Source organism: Cibotium barometz, chromosome 5 (assembly GCF_041138505.1).
Source record: "Cibotium barometz isolate CiBa-2024 chromosome 5, ASM4113850v1, whole genome shotgun sequence".
In the NCBI taxonomy this organism is placed as follows: domain Eukaryota; kingdom Viridiplantae; phylum Streptophyta; class Polypodiopsida; order Cyatheales; family Cibotiaceae; genus Cibotium; species Cibotium barometz.
This window is the reverse complement of record NC_141050.1, coordinates 49,636,316-49,650,338: the sequence shown is the minus strand read 5'-3', so window position 1 is coordinate 49,650,338 and position 14,023 is coordinate 49,636,316. Positions and strand designations below refer to the sequence as shown.

The 14,023-nt window shown below is 37.1% G+C and overlaps 1 long non-coding RNA gene across 1 annotated transcript; it reads right to left on the bottom strand.

Annotated features, from left to right (window-relative positions):
• Positions 1-2,688: 2,688 nt before the first annotated feature.
• On the bottom strand, positions 2,689-3,370 carry LOC147638593 (uncharacterized). Its single transcript, XR_015265533.1, has 2 exons — positions 3,078-3,370; positions 2,689-2,977 (listed from the first exon to the last, which is right to left on the bottom strand). It is a non-coding gene; the product is annotated as an uncharacterized LOC147638593 (long non-coding RNA).
• Positions 3,371-14,023: the final 10,653 nt, after the last annotated feature.

Sequence of the window (14,023 nt, the reverse complement as noted above, 5' to 3'; positions counted from 1 at the left end):
GTGCAACTATTCATTGGCATCCTTAGCCTCCTCATTCCACAACCTAGTCATGGCATCCAACAACTCCTCGTCATTAACACACACTCTAGGATTCACCTGGACATCCACCTGCTCATCGCATCGTTAATCTATAGACTCTTCAAACAAATCAAAAACACCCTCCAAAGCGTCATCCCACAAGGCATCCTCATCTCATCCACACCACTATACATATATTCAAGCGCACCTGACAATTGAACCATGTCAACATCTTCATATCATCTGTATCATATCATCATCAGGGAAAGGCAACTTCGATAAATTCTCTTCCTTATACTTCATCACTTCACCAAACAAGCATGCAGTCTCCACACTTGCATCCTCTGATAAAACAATCCTCATCTCACGGTCCTGTGACGCCTCCCAGCTTACCAGGGATCTCTTGCCGTATCATAGTGGACTCACCAACAAGGGATCTCTTACCAGGGATCTCTTGCCGTATCATAGTGGACTCACCAACAACCGAGCAATCTTCTTCTACTTTGTCGGATTCTATAATCTCCAAGTCCTGGTTCGTAGATATACAACTTGCACTCTCTTCAACATCACAAACATACTGGTCCATTGCCATTGCATCCTCTGCCACAACACTCACACATGTATCCACAACCTGCACATGGCTTCTACCATGATTCACACCAAAAAAATCAAAAGTATCGACTCCACGTAGTGCTTTCCTTGGCTGTCTCTCTTCTGGCTCTTGCTGATTTGACATCTCTTCTCTCTTGACATCTTGTATGTCTTCAGTTCTAAATAGCATTGGAAAGCTATAACCACCCATCCTCCTCGTAGGTATACCTTGCCTCAATGAGACTATTGGAGCAGTCATCCCTTTTGGTGCTTCTTTTCCCAAGCACAAGTGGCCTTTCTTTAGCCTCAGCTTCCCTCTGCTTCAGAGCCAACGCTATCACTTTCGCTCCTTCTCTCTGGCTATCCTTAGGGCCTCTTCAAAGCTTCTAGGTCTCTTCATCTCCACCTTCTCCTTTAGATTTGTATGTAGGGACTGAATAAACATATCCTTCTTAAAACCAGTGGGTGCTTTGTTCCCAAGGAAGTATCCTATCTGCCCCACAAGTCTTCAAAATGTTCCACAAATCTTTAAAACATATCAGACATATTATAATTTAACTTTTGGATTTCCTGCCATAGAGCATCTCGGGATTCCCCCTATTTATAATGTTGTACCAAGGCAACTTTGATATCCTCATATGCCTGACCTTGATTGAGCTGAGCTCTCCTTGTCTGAAACCACCTTTTGGCATATCCCTTCAACAACATTGACAACAATGTTAGATTATCCTGATCTCTGTCCTTCCCAAAGATGAATGCTGCCAACTCCATTCCCTCTAGAAAAAATTGCTCAGGATCCTCTCCAACATGTCCATGGAGCACCAGGTACATCATTATGGCTGCCATCTACTCTTCTGACAACTCTCAGACCTGCAAAACAACCTTAAGGGTGCTTCAAATCCCTCCTCGGTGGGGGCACCAAAACAATGATGTGTATGGGAGAACTTGCCTCTATAGCCCGTCCAAAGCACAATAATGTGAAGAGGAAACTACCACCAACACCACAACCCAGCAAAAATACCAGATCAAGGCACTAGTACACCCAACTGATGTCTCCTCATCCTTAGCTGATTCAATGGGACACCTTAACCCCCTACCAACCTCCCTATCTAATCCAACTGAGTGTTTCATCTGTCCTCTCAGGTCAGTGCAGACCTCCAGCACCTCTGACCATCCACATATAAGCCTCTCCTGACCATAGCTGACATTCAGCTGACCAAAATGACTGTCAGCTGACACAGACCTGTCTGATTCTACCTTCGAAATCCTCCACTTTTCCCCAGTTAGAAATCTATTCTCCAGAGTCCTTTATTGTCCCTCTAGCATCAGCTAACCATATAGCCACAACCCCAGGACCTCCTTGGACCCTTTGTTCACCCTCTTCTGACCTCTCCGTGATTGGACTAAATTGAATTCTGCCTCAGCAATCTGACATAGAATTGGTTAACTCAGAAGCCTCAACTGAGATAGAAGCTTCCTTCGGGTTTCCTCCCTCACACACAGGTCCTTAGGCATCTTTTAACTTGAAGGGATATCACGTTACAGGCACCCTGTTGTCTACAAGTGACTCACAATTGCTTCAAAAATGATTGTCCTCTCAAGTCTTGCACAATTGACTTAGTTGATGCAATCTCTCTCTCCTCTCTACCTTAGCTAGTACTTCTATACCCTCCAAACACTCAAACCAAACAAAGATCCAAACTTGTGGACATTGAGCTCACAACCACTGACTCACAACTGCCATAGAAACACTATCAGAACAGAAAACCTTATGACTCTTGACTGCAAACTGTCAGCTCTAACCCACAAGCACTTCCTTTCAACCGAGACACACCAAACCAAGCAATCTACACAAACAACTGATCATTCTGATGCACAACTAACACAGAACTAACTCTCACCTTCCCTATAGATGCTGATAGCACTAACTTAAAAACACTTCACTAGCCATCAGACTCACCCACAGAAGCTTCATCTCCATAATCTCAATCAAAATCACATTCACATCACAACAAAATCTTCAAGACCAAAGATAATACCCAAACCCTTTGTTTGCTTCAAATAAACAAAAAACAGAAGAGTGTCTCAACAGCTCTGAGACATGGGCATGAACATAAGAAGGGAACATAGAAAACTCATGGGTCACTCGCAAGTAGACCTCGGTGACATCTCTCCAAAGCTTTACCTTCAAACAGCTTCAGTTTGAGAAGAAATCGAGCTGGATCAAGTCTCTAACAGATAAGCTTCTTAGAGAGCCTAGGGGACACTCCACCTAGCAAACTCTTTGTTCTCTGTCACCCTATGCTTTGATAAAAAAATCCTTCTCACTGCACTGTCTTCTTGGTTTCAAACCTTCAACAGCTCCAGCCTACAACAAAACAAACCAATTTGCAGGAGTCACACTCTCCACTACAGACACTCTCTACCCTCTCCCGTGTCTTGTCGAAGATCCACACGGAGAGTCCCACCTCAACTTGGAGAATCTCCAGAAAATAAACTCAATTATCCTTCTTGATCCCAGTTGCCGCCTCAATTCCTTACAGAAAAATATCACCGCTCATCTCCTTTCTTCTAGAACTTAGCGCCTACTTCCCTTGTTTCCCCTGCACTTTCTATTTTTATTTGCGCATCTGCGCTTATCCACTTGAACACAAAACATTCATCATTTTCCTAAGGGTCTCAACCTTACATCTACGAAGTTATTATATTCAAGGGTTTTAGGCACATCCTTTGAGCATATTCCCTCAGCACGAAAAAACCTATCAATGTTACACAAAATTTGGTAAATTTTGGTTGTGGTGAGGTTGTGATATGATTGGTGGATGATTATTGAAAGTTATTGTTTGCATAAAAGATTAGGTGAAGTACACGTGAGGAAACTTTCAATCCAACGGGAGTAAAGTTTTCTCACATCTATGAGAACTTTGGATTTTTATGCATGCATTAGGGATTTAAGCCTTTTTGGTTAGGGTTTTGTTTGGGTAGGAAAGGTGTCTAATGAAGACTTAAACTTAATTTAATTTATGAATTACAAAAGGGTAGCTAATGTACCAAATTTTAGTTTTTGATATTTTTTAGTGCATAAAGATGGATGGTCAAATGAATAAAAATTACTAATCAATGTGTAGAAGTTAAGTTTCTAGCTAAATAAAACAAGGAAATGATGATTAAGGACTAGTCTCAAGCCTATGCTAATAAGAAAATCAATTCTTTAAACTAAATAAACACAAATCTAAGCCTATCACCTATTCTTATAAGTTGCTAATCCTTAATTAATAGTCCTATTTAAGCAAGCATATTTTATTTTTCCTATTTAGTCAAAAGCTAGCGCATTGATAAGCTTGAACCTATTCAGAACGTGCAATTTGAACAAGAAAATACACTAAAAAGGAAAGGATTATTCAAAAATTTAGCAAAAATACAAAATTAACCAAAAATCTTCTTAACATTATAGCGCAAACAAACAACAATTCTCAATGCTAAATCGTACATGTTTTAATTTTTAGCTACTCCATGCTAGGCAATGGTAGACTCTACATTTTTACTGGGATGAAAATCACAAATTGTAAAAACAAATGATCATCCTTAGAAATGAGGCGAAAGACGTTTAGCCTTACTGTGCAAGGGTCCTTAGGGACTTATTGAATGATGAGGCTCACACTAGAGCTTCACTTTGATATGTTGGAAGTTTCTCATTTGGTCCTTGAGGCGTGTTTCTTCTTGCACTTATTACCACAGGCTTAAGCATGCACGCTTGCAATGCCTAGACTGTTGAGAAATATCAGTGAGTGTGAGAAGCCACATCACCAAGTGAGAATTATCCCACATGCAAGAGAAAGGCCATGTTGTACTCTCCTCGTAAAAAAGGAGGACATTTCAAACAATGAAATATAAGCACAACATCTGAAGTCTTTTTATGAGTACAAGTTTCCATCTTGTAACCTAACTGAACTTGAGTCTAAACCTTAATTTGCACATACTCATGATGAGTCTTTTTTTCATTTCTATCCACCTTAGTTTAGCATTGTGATTAGTGTAGGACTAGTTAATAATTAGTTAATGAGATTAGTGTAAGATTAGTTGATGATTAGGTCAATATATTGTCATTAAGAGAGCTTGATCCATAGTTTCAACATGGTATCAGAGCTTGGTTTTTCTCTCCCAGATTAGTTTCACCTCTTTAAATTAGGGGTCTTTATTATTAGGGTATGTTTAGATATCCACCTTTGTGTGTGAGTTAGATTAAGATCACTAGATTCCTCTCTTCCTCTTTCATTCTTTAGTGAATTGTAGAATTAGATCATTAGAGCCCCAAAGCAAATCAGCCAACTACTTAAGCATAAGAGAAATACCTAGGCTCCATTCTCATCACTGGCTCTTATAAGCTGCAAACCTAAAGCAACTCCTCCACCATAGCTCATACCAAAATTTTGAGCTCAAAAGCTCACTTCCCAGCTCGGTAAAAGCAACGCATAGAGAGCAGCACCAGAGGGCAATAGAGAAGCACCAAGGGGCAAAGGGTTCACCATTTGTGGGTGCAGGAGAGGGAAATAGAGAAGCATAGTGGAGTGAAGAAGGTTGTCGGCCAAAGAAAATTGAAGCAGGCATGCTACGCAAAAAGGCGGCCAGTAGTGGAAGGCGGTGAGAACAATAGAGCAGGCGATTGGAGAACAATGGCATCTTAGCCAACTCCAGAGCGTAATTCATAGCAAATATCGCGTATAGTAACAAGGAAATGCTAGAAATCACCAGAGCCTATCGTTCTCTGTGCAAAGAATAAAAGCCGTCCCCCATCACAAAAGAGCAAAGGAGAGAGAAGAACTCCATGCTGATGATGTCGCGATTGGGAAGCAGAGAGAACCAGGTAGCAATCGGTGACAAAAAATCGTAAGAGCCAAGAGCTAAAGGATAAGGTTGCATTTAAATAAATAAAATTTAAAATTGCATTAAGGTTAAAACCCTTAGGTTTTATAAACCTTGGTAGAAAGAGTCCTAAATAAGAGACTATTCATATGGGCCTTCAAAAGGGCAAGGTTTGGGCTTCATTAGCACCCACTACATTGTCATCGAGTAGATCTTTATCGATAAATCTTCTCATGAAATTGGGAGTTATGGATAAAAAATGTCAACAATGTTTTTATCATTATTGTAACCTTTGTCAGTCATTGTATGAGTAGGGGTATGTGATTGATAATGAGTCTAACGATTGTAAAAGCGGCCAAATGAGCATGCTAGTGTGTGTGAAAAGAAAAAGTACAATATTTGTAAAAATGCTGCAACCACATGAGTATGCAAGAATGTGTGAAAACCATAAATGGGAAATTGCATCTAGTCCACATCAAAGAAGCTACCCACCTCACTACCAAAAAAAAAGGATGGAAATCCTACTTCCTACAAAAAGTGCTTGTATCTAGCCTCTGGACCGATGATGTACCTAAGCTAGAAATTCATCCCTCACCTAGAGCCAAAGTAGCATTAAGGGGGGAAAGTTCCAAAGTAGCACATGGGCCAAAGTTGCTCATAGCACATAGGGGAATATAGAAAGTAAAAAGTCAAAACAAGACTTTGTAACCGACATCCAACCACCTTGAGTAGCCCAAAGATTTGGCACCAACAAGGCGGGGTGTTGAGAAATATGGTGCCAAAGAGCACAAGGAAAATATGGAGTGAGTGTGAGAAGCCACATCACCAAGTGAGAATTATCCCACATACAAGAGAAAGGCCATGTTGTACTCTCCTCATATAAAAGGAGGACATTTCAAACAATGGAATACAAGCACAACATCTCAAGTCTTTTTATGAGTACAAGTTTCCATCTTGTCACATAAAGGATTGCAACATCTTTGAGAGAATTTATAGAACACTTAACTCTATTTCACAAATGGAAAGATGAGAATCATAGATGACCAATTGGCTTTTATACTTCACAAGCCGTTTTTCACTACGCCATGGCTTTTATACTTTATAAGCCTTTTTTCACTAGACCACCTGGAAGTTACACTCTTTTATAATATAACCACAAAACTTAATGACGAGTTTTTGGCATGCTCACATGTAAAAAAACACTCTTACGATAGAACTACAAAATGTAATGACAAAGATAAGTGTGCAAGATGTTCATGTTTAACTACCACTTGTTTACCTTTCTTGTTATTTGAGGTTAAAGGCCAAAATGAACTACAAGAAAAATACATAATTGAAAGACCGTGTAAGTCTGGACCTAAATCTATGGTCCAAGAAAGAAGAACATGCATGAAAACATCCTACTAATCTACTAGTAAATCTCTAGTGTCAAACATCAATAACAATTACATAATTAAAAGAGCATGTAATCCTTGAGCTAAATTTATGGTCCAAAAAAGGAAAACATGCATGAAAACTTCCTACTAATCTACTATTAGATCTTTAGTGTCACACGCATCAATTACAATCACCACCACTAAAAATCACAATTACCAATCTACTAGTGACTTTACACTGTCACTTATAATCACCACTATTAAAAATCACATAGTATTAGTTTTTTTTTTTTAAATGGCTTGGGTTTCTCTTTTTGGAAATCCTCAATGAGTGCTCTACCTTTACAATAGACTAACCATTCGTCTTTTTAGAAGGTTGTTGTGCCCTTGGCTTAAAAAACAAACATGAGTTGCATTGTGGTAAGCTTCTTTGCAGCAACCCATACCTTTGTACTCTTAAATTTTGTTTAATTATTTGAGGACATCAATCTTATTGTTCTTGTAATGATAAGTTATTGCTGCATGATTACTCTATCTTAAAATACTAGCTCCCAATCAACCATTATCACATCTCCACATATTTGATTGCTTAAGTACCCCTCACATCTCCATATATTTGCTCACTTCAGTACCCCTCCTCATCTCCATCCATGTAATATGCATCTAGTAAACTTGCCACATGAATTTAAAGGAACTTTGACTAACTTTATTTTTGGAATTCCATCATTTAGATGGAAAAAGAGAAATTCCTAGCATATTGAAATTAATGAGTAATTTATTTAAATTAAAAGATGAATTATAGATAAATTTATTTTATCTATGAGAAATATTTAAATGTTAAATGAAGAACTCCTATGACATTTGTAATTTCATCATTTAGATGGAAAAAGAGAAATTCTTAGCATATTGAAATAATGGATATTTTATTTTAGATGAATTTATTTTATGAGAAATATTTGATGAGATAAAAGGAGAATTTTCATGACATTGGAATGCAAATAATTAAATGCAAAAAGAGGAATTTCCATGGTAATTGAGATCCAAGAAATTCAATGGAAAGAAGAGGAATTTTTAGTATAATTCAATTTATGATTATTTACCAAAAGTGAAAATATGGGTAGAATTGATTTCTACAAATCCCATGAATTCTTGTATTCAAAAGACGAATATTGAATATAATTTAATTGAGGAATTGAGAAGGAATATAGAAATAGTCGTTCGAGAAAAGGAACCTTTGATTAGGCCAAGCAATTGGTAAAAATTTAGAAAAAGTCTCATTATCAGAATCAAACTAGAAAAAGTTACTAAATGGAAATAGCATGTGAAATGGATGTGATAAGCTGTAAATAGGATGGGATAAGATGTGAATGGATGTAATAAGATGAAAATAAAATGTGATAAGATGTAAATAGGATGCAATAAGATGTGTATGAGATGTGATAGGATGTGAATGGATGTGATAAGATAAAAATAAGATGTGATATAATGGAAATGGATGTGGATGTGAATGATGAGATGAGAGGATATGTGAAAAGGGTGAGATGGGGAGTACATGGATATGGATGTGGATGTGTATGTGAAAGAATGGATGTGGATGTGTTTGTGAAAGAATGGATGTGGATGAGAATGAAATGTGATGTGATGTAAGGGGATGTGGATGTGAATGTGATGTAGATGTGGATAAGATGTGGTGTGATGTAAAGAGATGTGATGTGATATAGATGTGGAAAAGATGTGGTGTGATGTAAAGAGATGTGATGTGATGTGAAATATATGTGGATGTGAAGTAATAGATGTGAAGGTATGGATAGATTTGGGTAGTCGTACACGTGAGCGATTAGAGGGATGTGGATGAATGAGATGAGATGTGTATGAATGAGACATGATGTGGATGTGATGTACTGTGGATGGGATGAATGAGATATGATGTGAGTAGATGTGATGTGATGTAATGTGGATAGAATGTATGTGATAGGATGGTGATGAGAATGAATGTGATGTGATGGATGTGAATGGATGAATGTGATGTGATGGATGTGAATGGGTGGATATGATGTGATGTGAGTTGGACAAGTATGAATGAATGATATGTGATGTGCATGAATGAGATGTGATGTCATGTGAATCAGGATGTGAATGAATGATATGTGATGTGAATGGATGAGATGTGATGTGATGTGATGTGAATGAATGAGATGTGATGTGAATGAATGTAATATGATGTGATGTGGATAGGGGTAGATATGAATAGATAAGATGTGCATGAATGTGATATGATGAGATGTGGAGATAGGTAGATGCGAGTGGATGAGATGTGATGAGGGTAAATGAGGAAAGATGTGATGAGATGAAAAATGATGTGATTGGACGAGAATGGGTATACATATGAATTGGACGTGGATTAAGTAATGTAGATTGGTGTGGAACAATGTGGAAAGAGGAGAGTTTATTATAGAAACTGTATTTATGACCTGTTTTAAAATGACTCTTTTATGTCAATAATGCTGGGGAAGCATTTTGACCGTCTTGTGAATAAGGTCGTGGAGACCTAACTGATTAAGTTGCAATAGCTAACGGAGAGTCAAGGGAGGACGTCTCGCATAGCAAGGCCGGTTGAGATCTTGACCAGCCTCGGTTGGACTTAAATGGTGAGCTTCCGGTACGGTGGATGAGGGACCAAGGAAGCGGCCTATGAGTGAAGCACTAGGTGACCTGCGAAGGATCGTAGAGGGTGCTGACCATACGATGCTTGGACTGCGAGTTGCCGAAGATACCCACATGTATGTTGGGAAAGGTATTGGAACAAGGAGTAAGAGTTGTTTTCTGAAACCGGGCATGGATCTGGTTGATTGACCTTGCTGGTCCTCAACTGATGAGTCCATGGCTCTTTTATATGGATCTGTTGGTTGATCTTGTTGATCTTCAACGGAGATTCCATCTTGATTTTTATAAGTGAATATATTGTCGGGTACTATGAGCTAGGCACTATCAAAAAGGCCCCTGAGGGACAGGTGGTGAGCGTTCTGGTTGATGATGCCGTAGGTACACCGATGAAGGAATGATTGGAAATTAGGATTCAACCGGATATTTTGGAGGATTATGATCAGTGATGCTATGGTTTCATTAAATGATTGTTTTAAAGATAGCTAAATCTATCAATCGGCCATCCACTTCCAAGGCAGTAACGTTGGAAGTGATTGAAGAAGAAGAAGAAGATGAAAGAGATCATACTCCACCTACGAGATGAGGACATCTCGCGTTTTTTAAGTGGGGTAGGATGTAAGATTCATCCCTCTAGCTTTTGAGAAGTGCAGGTGTAAGAACCTCCCCTTCTGATCTTGTAATTATTCCCCTCTTTGAAATAAAAGAAAGATTCTGTTTTACCTGTTTTGACCTAGAGAGAGAAAATGTCTAGAGAGAGGTGATCCAAAATTGAGATATTTTTTGATATAAAAATCCTCCTAGTGTCTAAAATGGTTTCCCCTGAAACAAAAATTCAAAAAGAACTTTCCAATGTGCATTTGGAATTAATTGAAAATAAGTATAAAGGATCTTAGCCTAAGGGTCTATATTTTCAGAAATTTTTGAATTATGGTCCAAAATGCCCACATAAGATGAAGATTTGACTGAGTACAAGGTTTATTAGTAAAAAACTATGAATATTACTAAAAAAATGAGATATTTTTGGTATAATGATTCCATTTTGACACCTTGGTAAGGAGAAGGGGGCTCTTCAAGAAGGCACCTATTTCACATGTGTGGTGGAGTTTTAAAATAGAAAATATTGTGATATTTTTATCGCTCCTCTCTCCTGGATCAAACCAAATCACAAAAGGGAGCCAAACTAGGTCCAAATCTTGTCTAAATTCAACCAAACTGAACCTGAAAAATTCTAGAAACTAGTTGGACTTGGTTAGAGGCCTCCCTCACCTATAAATAGATCCTTAGCCCTTTGTTAAAAAATATAAAACCTATACCATGCCAGTATTATACTGAAATAATGATATTTTCTATTATCCTCTAAAAATCCTCTACAAATTGGAGAGATTGGAGTTTCTCTCTCTCTTCAATCTTTCTTAGATTCTTCATCAACATACCAAACCAATTAATTGGTTGGGGGCCTCTACATTGATTAAAGAATCAAGCAATCTAGGAGGTAAAGTGTGGTTTATGGTCTTTTTTTAAAAAAAAATCTCCAAATGTTTCTCTCTTCTCAACCCCTCTCAAGCTTGAGAAGCATTCAATTGAATGGCTTTCTAATACAATTGAAGTTCTTTAATGAATTGTAGTGATAAAACACATCAATTTTCATTTATGCTTAAATTAAATGTTTTTTTTAAAGCACGTCTCTCTCCCCCCCCCCAAAGAATGGTCATTCCTATGACCTATTCTATATTCAAATGAAGCTTCTCAGGAAGCACTTCTCTAATCTAAAAGTAATTTCTATGCTTGTCAAATTGAGGCCAAATAAGTGGCTTTTTAATACTTTTATGCTATTTAATTCATGAAAAAATTAGGAATCAAGTCCATAATTGGATATTGATCCAATTAATGGTTATTCTATCATATGATATTACTAAACTTTATGTTTTCAAGATTATTGAGAATTATCAGTAATAGTAGCGAAGCTATGGTAAATTTTTTGAAAAATTAACACATAAATCATTTTCATTCATAATATGAAAAGAGAACTTTCTACCATATTCTAGGATTAATCATCCTAGATTAATTGAATGATTCTCATTATAATCATGGAAAATTTGATTTTTATGTTTATGCATAAATAGTTAATTAGGAAAAAAAGAAACTTTTTAGTAATTCATTTTTATGTTAAAAGAATAATCCCCATGACAATGGAAATCCATGTGTTCCAATGAAGTAAGAGAAAAATTGGGATGCTAAAATAATGTATATTTTATTTAAAAATTAATGAAAGATTTTAGTTAAATTTATCTTTTTGCATAGATAAATTTAAATGATGAAACAGGAATTCCAACCATATTGGAATTCAAATATTTAAATGAGAAAAGTGTAATTTTTAGCATATTGAAATTAATGAGAATTTTATTTAAATTCAATGATGAATTTTAGATAAATTTATTTTATCTATGAGGATTATTTAAATGGTATTATTTTAGATGAATTTATTTCATGAGAAATATTTGAGAAATATTTGATGATAAAAGAGGAATTCCCATGACATTGGAATGCAAATAATTAAATGCAAAAAGAGGAATTCCCATGGTAATTGAGATCCAAGAAATTCAATGGGAAGAAGAGAAATTTTTAGTATAATTCAATTTATGATTATTTACCAAAAGTGAAAAAATGGGTAGAATTGATTTCTATAAATCCCATGAATTCTTTTATTCAAAAGACGAATATTGAATATAATTCAATTGAGGAATTGAGAAGGAATATAGAAATAGTCGTTCGAGAAAAGGAACCCTTAATTAGGCCAAGTAATTGGTAGAAATTTAGAAAAAGTCCCATTATCGGAATCAAACTAGAAAAAGCTACTAAATGGGAATAGCATGTGAAATAGATGTGATAAGATGTAAATAGGATGCCATAAGATGTGAATGGATGTAATTAGATGAAAATAGAATGTGATAAGATGTAAATGGGATGCGATAAGATGTGTATGAGATGTGATAGGATGTAAATGGATATGATAATATGAAAATAAGATGTGATGTAATGGAAATGGATGTGGATGTGAATGATGAGATGAGAATGAGAGGATATGTGAAAAGGGTGAGAATGAGATGAGAGGATATGTGAAAAGGGTGAGATGGAGAGTACATGGATATGGGTGTGGATGTGTATGTGAAAGAATGGATGTGGATGTGGATGTGTTTGTGAAAGAATGGATGTGGATGAGAATGAAATGTGATGTGATGTAAGGGGATGTGGATGTGAATGTGATGTAGATGTGGATAAGATGTGGTGTGATATAAAGAGATGTGATGTGATGTAGATGTGGAAAAGATGTGGTGTGATGTAAAGAGATGTGATGTGATGTGAAATATATGTGGATGTGAAGTAATAGATGTGAAGGTATGGATAGATGTGGGTCGTCGTACACGTGAGAGATTGGAGGGATGTGGATGAATGAGATGAGATGTGTATGAATGAGACATAATGTGGATATGATGTAATGTGGATGGAATGAATGAGATATGATGTGGGTAGATGTGATGTGATGTAATGTGGATAGAATGTATGTGATAGGATGTTGATGAGAATGAATGTGATAGATGGATGTGATGTGATGGCTGGATGTGAATGGATGGATGTGATGTGATATGATGTGGGTAGATGTGATGTGATGTAATGTGGATAGAATGTATGTAATAGGATGGTGATGAGAATGAATGTGATGGATGTGAATGGATGGATGTGATGTGATGGCTGGATGTAAATGGATGAATGTGATGTGATGGATGTGAATGGGTGGATGTGATGTGATGTGAGTCGGACAAGTATGAATGAATGATATGTGATGTGAATGGATGAGATGTGATGTCATGTGAATCAAGATGTGAATGAATGATATGTGATGTGAATGGATGAGATGTGATGTGATGTGATGTGAATCGGGATGTGAATGAATGAGATGTGATGTGAATGAATGAGATGTGAATGAATGAGATGTGATGTGACTGAATGTAATGTGATGTGATGTGGATCGGGGTAGATATGAATAGATAAGATGTGAATGAATGTGATATGATGAGATGTGGAGATGGGTAGATGCGAGTGGATGAGATGTGATGAGGGTAAATGAGGAAAGATGTGATGAGATGGAAAATGATGTAATTGGACGAGAATGGGTATACATATGAATTGGACGTGGATTAAGTAATGTGGATTGATGTGGAAAAATGTGGAAAGACGAGAGTTCGTTATAGAAACTGTATTTACGACCTGTTTTAAAATGACTATTTTATGTCAATAATGCTGAGGAAGCATTTTGACCGTCTTGTGAATGAGGTCGTGGAGACCTAACTCATTAAGTTGCAATAGTTGACGGAGAGTCAACGGAGGACGTCTCACATAGCAAGGTCGGCCAAGGTCTTGACCAGCCTCGGTTTGATTTAAATGGTGAGCATCCGGTACGGTGGATGAGGGACCAAGGAAGCGGCCTATGAGTGAAGCGCTAGGTGACCTGT